The sequence below is a fragment of the Narcine bancroftii genome, chromosome 7, assembly GCF_036971445.1.
Source record: "Narcine bancroftii isolate sNarBan1 chromosome 7, sNarBan1.hap1, whole genome shotgun sequence".
Classification (NCBI taxonomy): domain Eukaryota; kingdom Metazoa; phylum Chordata; class Chondrichthyes; order Torpediniformes; family Narcinidae; genus Narcine; species Narcine bancroftii.
Window position 1 is genome coordinate 39737061 of NC_091475.1, and position 18318 is coordinate 39755378.

An 18318-nucleotide genomic window follows, 5' to 3' on the forward strand; every position below is an offset into this window, starting at 1 on the left:
CATTCTCAGTGGTTAACCTAAATGGTAATGGAAACACACCTTACTTTTTGCCTAAGGTAAACCCGTCTTGATTTTGGACCACTACTCGTAAATTCCCCTTCTCCGTTCCAAGGAGAACAACAACATAATTTCCACTCGAATGGCTGATGTCTATCATATGTGGAAATATTTTTTTATCTTTTGGATTTTCACTTTTTTTTGAAGCGTGATGACAAGAATCTAATGTAATATTCAAGTTTTCACCTTTTCTGTCATCTATGTGTTCCACATTTTTAACTTGAATTCCAAGATGCTATGCAACATACATCAATAAAAACAAAGGCTCCAGCACTGACACTCATTCTTTCCCATCCTGTGTCTAGTTAGTAAGTTCTCTTTTTCTCTTCAGCTAATTTCTTACCTGAACTGCCACAGTTTTGCTACCTAGCCATTTATGCAAAATTTTGTCAACCGTTTTTTTCAAAATCCAAGTGAGTGGTAACTGCAATGCTTTCATCATCCATCCCTGTTACCTTATGAAAGCATTTGTGGGAGGCAATCAAACATAATTTGCCTTTGACAAATCCATGCTGGTTTTCCATTTCAATTTCAAAATTCTCCAAACGTTTTTTTGTTTCTTTTCCGTCAGCATAAATTTTACAAGGAGAGGGATGTTACTGTGCTGTATCTCTAAATTTTTTTGAAAAATTATGTAAACTACCAATGGAGAAACAACATAAAGAAAACATTGAGGACTTTAGACTAGTTAGTCTGGTATCGGTTGTTGGCAAAATGCCAGAATCCATCATTTTTAATGGGCACTGACTAAATCCTATCAGCTGGAGTTACTTTGATGAAAGGAAAACTCTTTTGAAATATCCAATGTAGTAATTTTGAAGATCTGACTATAGTATATACAAACAGGAAGTGCTGGAAATATTCAGCAGGTCAGGCACCATCTGGAAAGAGAGAAATAGAGTTAAAGTTTCAGGCTATTGACCTATGTTCTGTTCACCCTTCTCTCTCTCTCTCTGCAACAGAAAATACACTACTTTGCTCAGAGAAAAAAAAACTTTTGAAGTAGAGTCAGCATGTGACTGGTTTCTTTCTTCATAGCCTGAGGATAGATTCTCACTTCTTTGATAGCAGAGTATGAGGTTGAGAGGGATATAGGACATAAAAGGAAATGGGACTAGTTTAGATGGGTCATCTTGGTTGGTTGGACGGAATGGGCCAAATGGCTCTTTTTTTCATGCCGTATAACTCTATGAATTACTTTTGTACTTTTCTGCCCAATTTGGAATGAGATTAATTTTATTCTCCACAGTCTGGTACTGTATCACAGGGGTTATCTGTTTCATTAGATTACTAGATAATTATTTCCCACTTTACATCCAATTTGGCACAGGCTAATTTCCCTTTTACAACATCTGATTAAATATGAAGATGGTGACCCTCTTTATCTGACATTGCATGAGTTTGATGTCAGTATTCCTCTTTGCTTCATTATATGATGTGAAGGCTGCCTTCAGGAGAGTGAATGAAAGGAAAACATCTGGTCTGAGTATTGAAAAACCTGTGCTGATCAACTGACCAATGTATTCATGGATATCTTCAAAATGTCACTCAGATAGGATGTGGTACCTACCTGTTTTAAACAGGCCTCAATCGTATCAGTGCCCAAGAAGAGTATGGTAACCTACCTAAATATCAACCGACCAGTGGCACTCACATCCACAGTGATTAAGGTTTTGAGAGGCTAGTGTTGAAGCATATCATCTTCTGTCTGAGCGATGACATGGATCAGTTCCAATTTGCCAACCACAGTAACAGGTCTATGTCAGATGGCTGAGTGTGAAGCCCTGCAGAATGTAATGGACCCTGCTAAATACATCACAGGCAAAACAGCACCCCCCCTCCATTAAGAAAATCTACAGGGAACTCTGCCATTGGAGTGCAGCAGCAATCACCAAGGATCCACACCATCCAGGATATGCTTTGTTCTTGCCACTGCCATCGGGAAAGAGGTATAGGTGCCACAAGACTTGTACCACCAGGTTCAGGAACAGCTGCTACCCTTCCACCATCAGAGTCCTTAACAACAAAATCAGAGACTCATTTAAGGATTCTTACTTTGCACATTATTTATTACTGAATATTAATTTTTTTCTGTATTGCACAGCCAGTTTTTTAAATATTATTTTCTTTGTTTACATTTTTCTTTTGTTTACATGTATTTTTCTTGAGTACAATTTATAGTGACCAATAAGTAGAAATTCTGCTTGGCCTGCAGGACAAAAAATCCTAGGGTTGTGTGTGATGTCAAATATGTACTCTGACGATAAAGTTGAACTTTGAACTTTAAGGTTTGTAATCTTTTCTAGCATAGGTTTATTTCCATTTTAAATGTATTCCCTCTGTAGCTAACCATGATATTTACAATAATTGTACTGGTAAGGAAATTAAAATACCTTTAACTCTAGTTATGACTCTAATCAGTGGAACATTTACTCCAAGATGCCCAATGATCACTTTTTGTAGGGTTCCTTGATCCCAAATTTGGTCAGTTGCTGCCTTGATGTCATTGACTCTCACCCTTGTATTCCTCTCTTCAACCCTTATTTGGACCATGGCTGTGATGAGCTTTGGAGCAGAATGCGCCTGGTGAAATGCAAACTGGGACTGCTGAGTGGGCCACTTGATAGCACTTAAGATGATGCTCTCCATTGTCTTGTTAATGATTGATAGTTGACTGACAGGACAGTCATTAGCTGAATTAGATTTGTTCTGCTTCTTGTGCATGGAATATATCTGGACAATTTTCTAGTGTTACCTGCGTTGAACTATACTGGAACAGTTTGCAGAGGCCCAGTGAGTTTTGGAGTCCAGGCCTTTAACACAGGGACATTGCCTGGTCCCGTAGTTTTTCCTGTAACTAGTGCTTTCAGTTGATGTTAAATATCTCATGAAATGAATTGAATTAATCAGATTTATCTGATAGTGAGGGTGCCAGGCAGAAACCAAGATGTTTCATTTATTTGGCACCTCTGGTTGAACATGGTTGCAAATGTTTCAGCCTTGTCTTTAACAGTCACATACTAGGTCCCACCATTGTGTCACTTTAATGCTGTTTAAGTGTCTGCCAACATTCACAGCTAAATGTAATGGGACTGCATCACTTTAATCTGATGGTCTGTTCAGCCAGTGAGATCATGATGTGATCCAGAGATGATTCAGTTTGCCACATTGTATATAAGATATGATTCTTTATGCCTATGTCAGACTGTTGCTTTTTCAGTCTGAGAGAGCTCTCCCAGTTTAGACACCAGTCTCCAGATGTTTGTCAGAAGGATTTTACAAGATTAAGTTGACTGGAATTGACATTGTCATGCCCAAATATGGTGCCTAGTTTAATGTCAGATGTTAATTTAATTATATTCTTATGTTTAACCAAATCCCCAAATTTGCCAACAGCACATCAAGTTAGGAGTGGATTGTAAGGTGTGAGGAAAATATTAAAAGGATTCAATGTAATTTAAACAATTTAACTGAGTGGGGAATTGCATGATAGATACAGTTTAATGTGAAAAAATATGAGATTATACTCCTTGGGTTCTATTAACAAAAAAACAAATTAAAGTAAACTCTTGTTAATCTGGTATTCACACACCCAGACTGCTCATGCAACTGCAAAAAAAAAAATGTTTTTAATATGATGGGAATTGTGTTATTATTAATCTTTAGTTATATATATTTCTTACTAAAGTAAGTTTTAGGGTGGACAGGGCACACTACAGAGACACAATTACACTCAGAGAGAAACCATTTTGAAAATTGAAATGTCTGTTAAGCCATTGTTTGGTGGAAGCTATGTAAACAGTCGTAGAACTGGAGTGATTGTCCATTCAATTGCTGGAACAATGAATGTTTGCTGGAGAAACATCTGTGTACACAAGGAAGCCTTTTGTAGGTTGAGCTGTGCAGACAACTCGGAATCACATTAGCTCATAAACCTTTGGAATTAAAAGACAGTAATGATGTCATGTCACACAATTAAAGACATTTCAGAGAACATATTAATGAAAACAGAGACATTTTGAAACCAGAAGAAGCTTGGCCATCCTTTAGGCAACACAGGATTGAAGCAGTTGCTTGGCTATCTTGTAAGTAAGACAGGATTGAAGATACAGTAACCAGAGAGGTACTGTTACGTTTTACTCATGGTCAAAGGAGAACACAGAATAAGTGGCTTTCGAAAGAGAATGACCACTTCTGACTGTCTCTTTAAGAGAGAGAGGGCAATCCTGCAGTGACCATTTCTACATGGCACTTCACTTAACCCTTGTCTGGGTTTGTGAAATCATCATGGAAGAAAAACAAGTTCTGAAATTTCCATGCAAGAGGAGGAAATCATTCATATGAAGAAACAATTCTCTGAAATCTACTCTACAAGAAACTCATGCGTTTTAAGAAGTCTAATACCTCACACCTACTCCTATATTGCTGTTACAAACAATTTAAATAATCTGAGTTTCAAAACTAAACTGAGTGAACTTTAAAATCATCTCTTCAGAATTATGCCTGAATTATAATGGTTTTGGTTTTGCCACACACAAATATATACATGTGGATAGTGGGGTTGTTAGAGTTAAGCTTAGAGTTAAGTACGAAGTGTTATGTTATTAATATTTATTTATATAAAAATTGTTTCGATGATACCATTGTCTTGGTGAATTTCTATTGCTGCTGATCTAGTACGTAATATTAAGAAAGTAAACTCAAACAGTGAATTTCGTTTCTGGTTTTATGCAAAATAAGTATTAAATACCATTTTTTTCCCCATTGATATGCAAGATCAGTGCTGTTGGCGACTGATTAGCAGTTACGTTCTCTTTGAATATTTGGGACACATGATGGTGAGTACAATTATTCAGTTGATTTATTTTTGCTGCATTTTGCATTAATATTGTATAAACAAAGTCCAGAATTGTATAAAACATTGTTATTTAAAAGGCAATTTAATTTGCCTTTTAGTTTGGCAATTTAATTAAAGGTTCATAGAATACGTAATATTTTTTAAACAATTCTCATGCAACTGGCACCTCCCAATCCCCATAAATGTCAGTCAGCTGACATAAATGTCCTATCTGAATGGTGATAGTCTGGGAAAAGGGAATGTCCAATAGATCTGTCATCTTTGTATGTTTGTGCCACCTAAACAAGTGTTTACAAAGGCAAATAGTGTGTGCATTTGAATATTGTTTATTGTCATAGCTACCAAAATACAGTGGAAAAATTTGTTTTGCAAATTATCCAGGCAATTCAACCCACACTTAAGTACAACAGGAATTGCAAACATAAAATAAAAGTGCAGAATAAAAGTTCAGTTAAAACAGTGCAAGGGCTACACCATTTTACTAATGAGAGATCTGTTCAATCATTTGATAACAGTGGGGATGAAACTCTGCATGAATCTGGTAGTGCATATTTTGAAATTCGTATTTTCTACTCAATGGGACAGGGGCGAAGAGAATGTGATCAGGGTGGAATGAGTCTTTAATATGTTGGCTACTTTTCTTAGGTAGTTAATGTTGATGTTTTGAGTGGAAATGTAGGGTCTTGTCCTGAAATGTTGAACATCTTTTTTGCCTTTTTGCCCCCCCATGGATACTTTGTGAGTTTGTCCAACAGTTACATTTTTGTACCAAAGTGGATGTTGGTGGATTTGAGTAGTGGAGAAGGTCTGAAAGCAGAAAGACCCTATTCCTACTCTTATTTTCTACATTTCTGAAATTAGATCCATTCTAACCCGTGACTGGTTTCTCTCCAATCTCCAGCATAAAAGGCAAGGTTCCATCTTCACTACCATCTCATAAAACTTACTTTACTAAGAAATATACATAACTAAAGATTCTTTCTTTTCTTTCTTTCTTTGGCTTGGCTTCGTGGACGAAGATTTATGGAGGGGTAATGTCCACGTCAGCTGCAGGCTCCTTTGTGGCTGACAAGTCCGATGCGGGACAGGCAGACACGGTTGCAGCGGTTGCAAGGGAAAATTGGTTGGTTGGGGTTGGTGTTGGGTTTTTCCTCCTTTGTCTTTTGTCAGTGAGGTGGGCTCTACGGTCTTCTTCAAAGGAGGTTGCTGTCCGCTGAACTGTGAAGCACCAAGATACACGGTTTGAGGCGATATCAGCCCACTGGCGGTGGTCAATGTGGCAGGCACCAAGAGATTTCTTTAGGCAGTCCTTGTACTTCTTCTTTGGTGCACCTCTGTCTCAGTGGCCAGTGGAGAGCTCGCCATAGAACACGATCTTGGGAAGGCGATGGTCCTCCATTCTGGAGATGTGACCTACCCAGCACAGTTGGATCTTCAGCAGCGTGGATTCGATGCTGTTGGCCTCTGCCATCTCGAGTACTTCGATGTTGTTGATGAAGTCGCTCCAATGAATGTTGAGGATGGAGCGGAGACACAATTCCCATCATATTAATTTTTGGTGTAAGGCTAGTTCTATCTGGCACAGGATAACAAAGCGGAAACGAGTCTTGTGCCATTCCTGACAATGATGGTGACTCCAGAATAAAAGATTGTTTTTTAGGATTTTTTAAAAAACTTTTGATCAATTAAAAGATAAATATAATATACATAATAATACAATTTTCACATATTATCAATTAAAAATGTATTTAAAAAAGAGTAGGAGCAGATTTGAGACTCCCTAAACAAAGTTAATATGACGATATAATAATAGATACATCTCTTGTTAAGAAATTTATTACTAACATGTATATAAAATTACAAGAAAATACAAAGAAAAAAGATTTATATGAATCAAAAATGCAATGGGAGAAAGATTTAAATATACAAATTCAAGAGGAGATTTGGTCCAAATTATGTCAAGAAAGTGTTACGAATACAGTAAATTTTAGATATCAAATGGTTCAATATATTCATCAATTATATTATACTCCATATAAGTTAAATGGACTTAATTCTAATTACTCAAATAAGTGATTTTTTTAATGTATGAAATAAATGGGGACTTTTTTTGCATTCATTATGGTCTTGTGAAAAAGTGGAAAGGTTTTGGAATGAATTGAGTTTATTATTAGGACAAATTATGAAGATAAAGATACCAAAGGATCCAAAAATATTTTTACTTGGGGATATATATGAAAAGGATACAAAATTGAATTGGATAAATATCAAGAAAATTTTTTAAGTATTATAATAGCAACTGCAAAGAAATGTGTAGCGATATCATGGAAAGATATAACCATATAATAATTACAACACGGAAACAGGCCAATTTGGCCCTTCTGGTTCACACTGATCCAAGTATCCTCCTCTAATCCCACTTATCAGCACTCTGACCATATCCCTCCAACCCCCTCCCATCCATATACTTATCCAACTCTTTCTTAAATGACAAAATTAACCCTGCCTCCACCACCTTTCCCGGAGGCCCATTCCACACAGTAACCACTCTCTGAGTAAAGAAGTTCCCCCTCATGTTACTCCTAAACCTTTGCCCATCAACTCTCAACCCATGACCTCTTGTTTCCATTTCTCTTACTCTCAATGGGGAAAGCCTTTCCACATCAACTCCATCTATCCTTCTCATTATCTTAAACACCTCTATCAAATCCAAGATGATAAGGAAGTGTTATTAAGTAGATGGTATAGTGAGATGCGAAATTGTATACCTTTGGAAAAAATTACACTTAGTTTAAGGAATCGAGTTGAACATTTTTATAGTATTTGGAAATCATATATGGATTTTATGAATAATTTTTCTTCCTCCTCTTTTACCTTATCCACTCCTCTTAATCAGAAATTTTAATAATAATTAATGATTGTATATGCTAGTATTATTGTATATTAAATGGTAGGTGTTTTCTTTTTTCTTATTTTTGGGTGGGAGGGAGGTTGGGGAGAAAAAATATAAAAGTATTTTTTGTATCATTGGATATAGATATTTGATTAATGTTTTATTCATTTTTTTCCATAATGATACAAATAATGAAATAAAATTTTCACCAAAAAAAATGATGCCGGCTCCTGTGCTAGGAGTTGCTGTGGGCTTTTGGTGACTTGCAGCCAAAGGACCCACACAGGTTGTGCTCTGATGCAGACTGGCTCATGGGAAGGAGGTAACAAAACTGGGATTTGGCAGGGTGCAGAGGGCAAGAAAGGCTCCTGAAGATCCTCGTATTGGTGTTTGGCTGTGCAGCTTGGGTTGCTGCCCAACCTGCTGAGCATTTCCAATGTTCTGTTTTATTTCAGATTGTCAGCACATGCAGTTTTAGATGTAAATTTAAACCCTTTCAGTGCTTAAGGTGGTCTGTGAGTGGGAAGGGAAGGTTCAGAATCACTGCTTTAGACCCAATTGTTACTGAAATATTCTGCTTGAGCAAAATTGTCATTAGCCCATTCCTTTGGAGTTATGAAACTGTGCACGTAATGAGTCAATTAGGTATGATTAAAACATTGGTTTTCAAACTTTTTCTTTCCACCCACATGAAATTAAGTAATCCCTTACTAATCACAGAGCATCTATGGCATAGGAAATACTTAAAGTGGCATGTGAGTGGAAAGAAAAAGGTTGAGAACCACTGGATAAGAGGGTTCACAATCTACAGTATATTTCCTTGAAGAACAGGAGATTTAAACAATCTTGTGTATTTTGTGTGCCTGTTTAGAAGAAATGGGATCTCAAAAGATGGATCTAAGCTAAGAGAAGAAAAGTATTTGAATGGAAAAATAGTCACCAAGAGCTGGTTATAGATTTCTGGAGGAATGGAGCTTACTCTCTCATCTCCATCAGTGGTACTGAGGTGGAGGTAGCAAACTGCTTTAAGTTCCTAGGACTAAACATCTCCAGAGACTTATCCTGATCCACCCATGTTGATGCAATAGACAAGAAAATGCACCAATATCTCTACTTCCTCAGATGCTTGAAGAAATTTGGCATCTTTAACAACTTGTACAGGTGCATCATTGAAAGGATCCTTTCAGGGAGCATCTCTTCATGGTACTGGCAATGCTCCGCCCAAGACTGCAAGAAACTATAGAGGGCTGCTAATGCATTTTAGGCCATACACATACTCTCTTCCCCTCCATCAACTCCATCTATAACTCCCACTGTATTGGAATAGCAGCCAACATATTAAAAGTCTGAGATGACACCCTGATTGCACTCTCTTCACACCATGCCCCGCCCCCCCCCCAATCCCCCCATCAGGAAGAAGATTCATGAGTGTTAGATCAGATTCAAAGACAGTTTCTTTCCTGCTATTATGAGGATCCTGACCGAACCTTACACTAGTAAAACTATATTGCTTTTGCTCTGTACCAATTGATCTCTTTCAGTAATTGTAGGCTAATGTACTCTTTGTTGTACTATGTTTGTGATATCTACAGGCCTGCTTGCAAAACGACTCCTATCACTGCATCTTGGTACATGTGACAATAACAACTGCCTGACTTTTAGCGAGGCAGTTGCTATTGGCATATTGTGTGTGGCATGGAACTTTCACAGAGAACCTGAAAGCTTTTCAGGAAGATTATCCTCTAATGTCTCCACCTCACTGGTGATTAGCACAGTCGTACCTCAAGGATGTGTCCTTAGCCCACTGTCCTACTCATTATACACCCACAACTGTGTGGCCAGGCACAATTCAAATGCCAGTGACACCACGGTTGTCGGCAGAATCACAAATGGCAATAAGGAAGCAAACAGAAGGGAGATAGATCAGCTCGTTGAATGGTGTCACAACAACAACTTTGCACTCAATGTTAGCAAAACCAAGGAAATGATTGTGGACTTCAGGAGGAAGTCAGGAGAACACAAACCAGTCCTCACTGAGTGCTCAGCAGTGGAGAGGGTCAGGAACTTCAAATTCCTGGGTATCAACATCTCCAAAGATCAGTCTGGAGCCTCTGAGTTGATGTTATAATGAAGAAGGCTTGCTAATGGCTATACTTTATGAAGAGTTTGAGGAGATTCAGTATGTTACCTAAGACTCTTGAAAACTTCTACAGGTATACAGTGAGAGTATTCTGGCTGGTGGAATCACTCTCTGGTACAGGAGTGCCAATATTCAGGACAAGAACAAACTCCAGAGGATTGTTAACTCGGCCTGAGACATCACGGACACCAGACTGCAGTCCAGCGAGGACATCTACAAGAGGTGATGTCTTAAGAAAGCAGTCTCTATCCTCAGGGACCCCCACCACCCAGGCTATGCCTTCTTCACTCTGCTACATTCAGGAAAAAGATACAGGAGCCTAAAGACATGCCTTCTTCACTCTGCTACATTCAAGAAAAAGATACAGGAGCCGAAAGACAAGCACTCAGCAGCACAAAGACAGCTTTCCCTCTGCTATCAGATTCCTGAATGAACAATGAAGCACAAACACTGCCTTACTTTAACTTTTACTTGCACTATTTTTCATTTAGTTTGTAAGGTACATTATATAAAAATTTGCACTGTGATACTGCCTCAAACAATAAATTTTGTGATCTGTTCATGACAATAAATTCTGATTCTGATCATTGTGAATGTTTTCCATATTTCAAATAAGGCAGATTTGTAAGATAGAACTTTTTCACTGAATACTTTGTCCAGATTGATGAGCTACAACTCTACAGCCAATAAACCCATTTGATTATAGTCACAGAATCATTCAGCATGAAAATGACTCACTGAGTTCGTGCCTATTATCCAGCATCCACTGACACTAACCCCATTTTATTTTCCCTGCATTCTCCAGATTCTGTCCCAGACAATCTGCAGCAGCTAATTAATCTGCCAGTCTGTACACCTTTGGGGTGTGGGAGGAAACTGGAGTAGCAGGAAGAAACCCACATGATCACAGGGAGAACATGCAAACTCCACACAGACAGCACCCAAGATGAGGGTTGAACTTGGGTCACAGGAACTATTTGGTAGTGTCATTATCTCCTTCATCACTGTGCTGCCCACATTTGTTTATGATCTTCCAACTCTCTCCAAATTCATGAAATTAAGTGTGCCTTCTTTATAAAATTGAAAATTGAACCAAATTAGAGGCTCAAACTGAACTAATGTAATTATTGCATTAAAAGAACAAATGCTATTTCTGATTTTAATTGGTGTTATTTGTACTGGCTTTATATAGCAATTTTGTCCCATTTAAATACACATACTGTATATTCTGTTAAATGAAATAAAGTATAGAGCCCTTTGGAGATATAGTGAAAATAGATGATTTACTCATTTAGAAATGCTCCCTTTACTGAAGACAGCAATGTTTCCAGATAAATTAAAACATTACTTTTAATTAATTCCTCTACAAAGAATTAACTGTGAGAATTATGGAAGAAACTTTTATGTTTCTGCCATCATTCTCACAGAAAATATTTTGTAGAGGAATCAATTGAAAATAATGCTTTAATTCAAATCAAATTTAGCACAAAGCATTCAGTACTATTAAAATATATTTTTCTAGAAAGACTTTTTGAAATGAATGAGTCTGCTGAGTCACCAAATTCATAACTGTCTGATGAGATATTTAAAGCATCTAGCAAGTGGGTTGAGTTAGGGTGGGGAAGTTCCATCATTAAATCATGGTTTTCAGTGGTTTTGGCAAGGCTCGCATCTGAGAAAGAAAGCATACCAACTACATCAGAGGGACAGATTAAAGTTAATAGTAGGTTAAAAAAAAAGCATCTTCTTCAGGCTGCCATAATTGCCTAAAATGTATTGCAGGAGCACACATCTGTTTTGAATAAGTTCAACACTTTCCCATTAGTGGTTGCTTGCTTCATACTGACTCAAATTCAAACAGGTGGTAAAAATATAACTAACTCCATCGAGTTGAAGAAGAGACAGGTTTGGCAAAACTAACCAAAACAGGAGAGAATAAGAAGTTTTAGGCTTTTTCTTAGTTTACAAACATGATCAGAATAATATAAGGAAAAATAATCTTTTATTTATGAATTGACCCAATTCAGCAACCATTAGATTGTACGCCATGGTATCAGTATATTTGGCATAACAAGTTGATGCCGACTAGTTGGCACCCTTCCATAGTTAGTCCCATCTCCAAGCCTTCTATGCCTAAACAATTCAAGTTCTCACAATTGTCCCATAGCAGATGTAACATCGCTGGCTCTCCACTCAACTCTGGATCACCTTGAAAACAGCAATTCGTATATACAGCTGCTCTTCATAGACTACAGCTTAACCTTTAATACCAAAAGGCTACAAACTCTAAGCTTCTGTACACCCCCCGCCCCTCCCCCCCCCCCCCCCCCGCAACTGGATCCTTGACTTTCTCATTGGAATACCACAGTCAGTACGAATTGGAAACAACATCTCCTTGCTGATCATCAAGACACAGACGCACCCCCAAGGATGCGTGCTTTGCAAACTGATCTTCTTGTTATAAACTCATGACTGTGTGGCCAGGCACAATTCCAATGCTACCTACAAGTTTGCCGATGACACCACAGTTGTCGGCAGAATCACAAATGGTAATTAGGAAGTGAACAGGAGGGAGATAGACCAGCTCATTGAATGGTGTAACAATAACGACCTTGCACTCAATGTCAGCAAAACCAAGGAGATGATTGTGGATTTCAGGAGGAAGTCAGCAGAACACAACCCAGTCCTCATCGAGGGCTCATAAGTGGAGAGCGTCAAGAACTTCAAATTCCTGGGTGTCAACATCTCCGAGGATCTGTCCTAGAGCCTCCACATTGGTGATCACAAAGAAGGCTCACCAGCAGCACCTTCGTGAGGTGTCTGAGGGGATTCAGTATGTCACAGAGGATTCTTGTAAACTTCTACAGGTGTATCATTTTTGCTGGTTGCATCACTATCTAGAATGGAGGCACCAACTCTCAGGACTAGAATAAATTCCAGAGGGTTGTTAACTCAGCCTGCGACATCACAGGCACCAGACCACTCTATCGAGGACATCTACCTGAGGCGGTGTCTTAAAAAAGCTGCCACTCTCCTCAAAGACCCCCACCAACCAGGCTATGCCCTCTTCACTGCTACCAATGGGGAAAAGGTACAGGAACCTAAAGATGTGTTCAGTGGCACAAGGACAGTTTCTTCTCAACTGCCATCATATTCCTGAATAATCAATGAAACAAAGACACCATCTTACTTTTAGTGGACTATTATTGTTATTTTTTATATGTTGTAAGATGGTTATGATACGTATGATCTGCACTATGATCCTGCCTCAAAACACTGAATTTCATGACTTATTCATGACAATAAATCCTGATTCTGATCATTTTTAAATGCTTTCAGTGACCCAACTTCAACCATTCTCAGCCAATGGACTCTCTAGGTAAAGAAGGTCCTTCTCAGAACCCCTCTAAATCTCTTATCCCTTACTCTAAATGTCCTCCAGTTTTATTTATCTCTGATATGCAGTCTACTCTCTATGCAGTCCATATAATTTTACGTATCTCAATTATATTCCTCTGCTCCAGAGAGAAGAGACCTAGCTTCAATCTCTCCTCATAACAGAAGTGTTACATCTCAGAAGCTCCTCCTTTCCCTCTCTAACACGATCAGATCCTTCCTATATATTGGTGACCAGAACTGCACACAGAACTCCAGCTGAGATCTGATCAAGGGTTTATAAAAGTGGAACAATACATGGTGTATATCCTAATTAATATTCCCAAAATTAACACAACACATTTGTCTGAATTAAACTTCACCTGCCATTTTACCAAGACACCAATATCTCTGCAGCTGAAGACTGCCTTCCATGCTATCCACAACTCTGCCAAACTTTGTGCCATCTGTGAACTTACTAAACATCCACATCTAAATAAGTCATTTAAGTTACAAAGAACAAGGGTCTCAGCACCAATCCTAGTAGGTCATCGCTGGACACAGGCATCCAAATGCCAAACAATGTTCTACCATTGCTGTCTTCTATTGCCAAGCCAAATTTGGATCCAGTTTACCAGCTTGCCCTGAAATCTATTGGCCTTAACTTTTAAAACCAATCTCCCACATAAGATCTTGTTGATGGCCTCACTGGTGTCAATGTAAATAGTACTACTGCCATGCCTTCACCATACCATGAATTTGTGAGACCTTATGAGCTCATTTTCCTAAAGAGTAATACCCAATTGATTTAAAACTTCTTTAAAAAAATCAACTCAATAAATGAATCTGCTAATGTTTTTTTATAAATTATGTCAGAAAATATTGAACCAGCTGAGATTTTTTTATTTGTAAGATATTTGAGAGGCTGAGATGTAGAAAATTGCTGTAAAAATAAGGAAGAATATTCAGATGTTAAAGGAAGAATTTTTGAGGTGTTTCATGCATGCATAAAAGAGCAGAAAATAATGGAGATTGGATAAAAAAGGTAGTTACATGAGGAGGAATGTTAACCGGTTGCCTCAAGAAATTGCCAACAAATGATTGCCTTGTCAAGCATATACAGCATTTATCATTTAATGCTTTAGATTCCATATAACTCCAGATAATATCACTCAAGATTGTAATAGTGATTTAGTAGGTCTCATAAATCAATATGGAGACCAGTGCTAGAATGTTGACTAGAGTTATGTAAACAATGCATTCTTAAAATAGTGATTGAGTGACCTTATACATTTTGATGATATAAAAATTGACAAATGAAAATGAAAATTGAATCTTGTGATTAATGCAAACACTTTTACAGTTGGCTCCACCTTGGGCCAAATCTTTCTTCAATAAGCTTGTCGCTGAAATGTAAATCAGTTGAATTTCCATTATTGTATTCTTTCTAAAAAAATTGAAAGTTGCGTAGATTACATTAGCTTTATAAACAGTCTGGCAAAAGTAATTGAATTTTAAGAAAGGCATTTGCATCAACAATGCTCTGGACATTGAACATCTCCCCAAGGATACAATACCTATTTCAATCATTACCAATTCACCTAACAGAAATTCTTCAAGGAGCTAAAGAAAATAATAAGAAAATTCTTATGGAAAGGGGGGAAGCCGAGGATAGCACTAGATAAATTAACAGAATGGTACAAACAAGGAGGCTTACAACTACCAAACTTTAAGAATTATTATACAGCAGCACAATTAAGATACCTATCAGATTTTTATCAAACAAAAGAAAAACCAGATTGGACCAGATTAGAGCTAGATAAAATAGGGGAGAAGATACCTGAGCATATACTCTATAAGTGGGATGAAAAATTGGTGCAACGTAGGAATTCACCAGTATTGCACCATCTGCTCAACATTTGGAAGAAGATTCATGTAGAAAGGAATAAAATAAATTATCAACTACCAAAATTAATATTGACACAAAATCAACTAATCCCTTTCACAATAAATAACCTTTCCTTCAGAGAATGGGAGAGAAAAGGGATCAAAAGAATAGAAAATTGTTTTTCGGGAAATAAATTATTATCTTTTGAACAAATGAAAGACAAATATAATATAACTCACGATACAAGGTTTGCATACCACCAACTGAAAACCTACTTGAAAGACAAATTGGGAAACAGTCTGAGGTTACCAGAAGGAAGCAATTTTGAATATGTGATTACAGACACAATGATAATTAAAAAATTTATAACAAACATGTACATCAAATTGCAAGAAAAGGAGAACGAGGAAACAAACTGTAAACCTAAACAAAAATGGGAACAAGATCTAAACATAAAGATAAAGAATGAAACATGGGAAAAGCTATGTTCCGGAACTATGAGAAATACAATAAACACGAGGTTACGCATGATACAATATAATTGGTTACACAGGCTATACATCACACCCCAAAAGTTAAATAAATGGGACCCAACAGTATCAGACAGATGTTTTCGCTCTAAAAAGGAAACGGGAACAACAATACATGCAATTTGGACATGTGAGAAAGTGGAAAAATTTTGGGAAGATCTAAACCAGATATTAAATAAAATCACAAAAAGCAATATACCAAAAAACCCAGAGATCTTCCTTCTAAGTAATATAAGAAATAAAGAATTTGGACTCGATTTGGATGGAGCACAAAAAAGATTTATTATGATAGCCCTAGCTGTAGCAAAAAAATGTATTATGTCAACCTGGAAATTAGAAGACAACTTGAGAATACAACAATGGTACATAGAAATAAATAAATGTATTCCATTAGAAAAAATAACATATAATTTAAGAAATAACATCACATACATGAAATACAATAGAGAAATCCTACCATGAACCTCCACCACCTAAAATGACAGAAGGAGAAGACAACGAAATGAACTGACTCAGTATATAAAAGTAAAAGATAAAAATTTCTTGTTTATTTTATTAAGTGACAATATTCTTTAATGGATTTAATGTATCTTATAGATTGAACTTTGAATAAATGGGAAGGGGGAGAGGGAGGGAGGGAAGGGAGGGGGGAAAAAGGGGAGAAAATGACACTATATATTCAAGAGAAAAATGTCTGTATGTATTTTGGTCAGTATGGTTTATTGTGTGAAAAATAAAAAATTTAAAAAAAACAATGCTCTGGACTTATCCTGCAACTGTAGTAACTTTAGTGTTAGAAAAGTATAATGAAAGATTCAGTATTTGTTTTGTTGGCTTTAACACGGCAGATTTCCTCATATCATTAAGTAAACTTAATCCAAATTATTTAAAATAGATAAAATAATGGCAGTAGTGTATGTGACAACTGACATTTGAGTCCATTTTTAAAAATCAGAAGTATTTGTCAGTATGAGGCAGATACTTATTACATGAAAAATATTTTCTCTGCATAGAAATTTTGAATATATCCTAACGACTCTGTGAAGTATATAAATGCATGACCTTTCAGTGGCAATATAAGATATGAATTGGTAAATTTCAAACCAACTGACTCATACAGAATAATAAGCCATATGAAGTAACAAATTAGATGTAGGATGTAGGATGATTATAGACCAAATTTAAAACACAGTTTTGATCCCAGTCACAATTACATTTAGTCATATTTGTCACTGAGACAAATTGGTTTGCATTGCACACACTTCTTTCTAATTTTCAAACAGAATAATATTTACTGTCCCAGTAAAAGATTGTATATCAAAGTAAGAAAGAAACCTATTTTACAAAGTCAGATCAAATATTTATTTACTTTTGAATTAATTTTACACTCTCTGTCAAAATCAATAATTTTACACTCTCTTTCAAAAACAATTATTCTTGATGAACTCAATGACACCAGAATATTTAAAACATTTTTGCTGAATACAGGAGTATGAAAGTAGAAATTAATTCATTAAAATATTAATATATAAACATTTTATTGATAAAAATGGCATTATTCATATAGCTAAGGAAACCAAGCTATATCTCTCTTCATCTCTCTTGATTCCTGTTAAACAATATGGTTTGCTGCATTTCTGAGAATCTGTCCAACTCTGTTTCCTTCCTTTTTCTGCTTGAAAGGTCTGACTATTCTTTAATTTAGCTTCAATTATCCAGTGTAGTACTCAGAAATTCCCCATCAAATCAAAAATTATGAAATTATAAGAATTAGCTTGAATAATTGGTGCTTTATATTTAAATGAAGGGTGAAATCTCTGTCCAAAAATTTTGAGAGAGTAAAACTTAGTTTGAAAACTCACTCTGGATTTCCACTTCAAACTCAGAGACTCTTGCAGCTGCCTTGACTAAACTTCTTCCCATTCTGTTTCCTTTAAGGAGTCCATTTCATTCATCCAGTTTCTTTGTCTCCATTGAATCTGCTTTGACATTGCCACCCTCTGCACCAGTGATTCCAATATGTCTTCTTTTTTCTTTAGTTGTGGCTTCCCCCAATTGTGGTTTGAAGGGCTCAAAAATTAGTCTGTTCCATTTCCCACACTCTTGCTATCATCTCTTCTCCACCTATGTAGGACAATAATAGAGTTCATCTTATCCTCGCTTTCCAACACACCAGCCTGTATATTTGATAATCATACTTTGAAGTTAACTACACCTCCATACTACCATCAAATGCATCTTCCTCTCCCCTTTTATTGAGGGACAAATCCCTCTGTAATGTTATCCATCTCTACCAACCATTCTTCCCTCAGCACTTTCCATTACAACTGCAGGAGATGCAATTCTTCCTCTTCTCTTCCTTTTGTCGATGGACCCAAACATTCCTTCCAAGTGAATCAACGATAGACAAATTCAAGCTGAAAGCAAAGATAATTTCAGATTTGCTGTATCATCTAGGATGTTGGAGAAAAGTTAAATTAACTTATTGAATTTAAGATTAATCACATAATGATGCTGACACCTTGTGTGAGTTCAACTGACCTAAAAATGTTTGCTACTGATTTTTGTTTGTACTCA

General features: G+C 36.8%; 1 long non-coding RNA gene across 16 annotated transcripts in view; it reads left to right on the forward strand.

Annotated features, from left to right (window-relative positions):
• LOC138738794 (uncharacterized) overlaps window positions 1–18318 on the forward strand; it is a 321374-nt gene that overhangs the window by 127519 nt on the left and 175537 nt on the right. For 8 of the 16 annotated variants that reach the window (XR_011341758.1, XR_011341761.1, XR_011341749.1 and 5 more), the window contains one exon: window positions 4834–4895. The exons of 7 other annotated variants lie outside the window; for them this stretch is intronic. This is a non-coding gene — a long non-coding RNA (uncharacterized lncRNA). The remainder of the gene's footprint in view (window positions 1–4833; window positions 4896–18318) is intronic. One more of the 16 variants, XR_011341754.1, reaches the window with a different exon arrangement.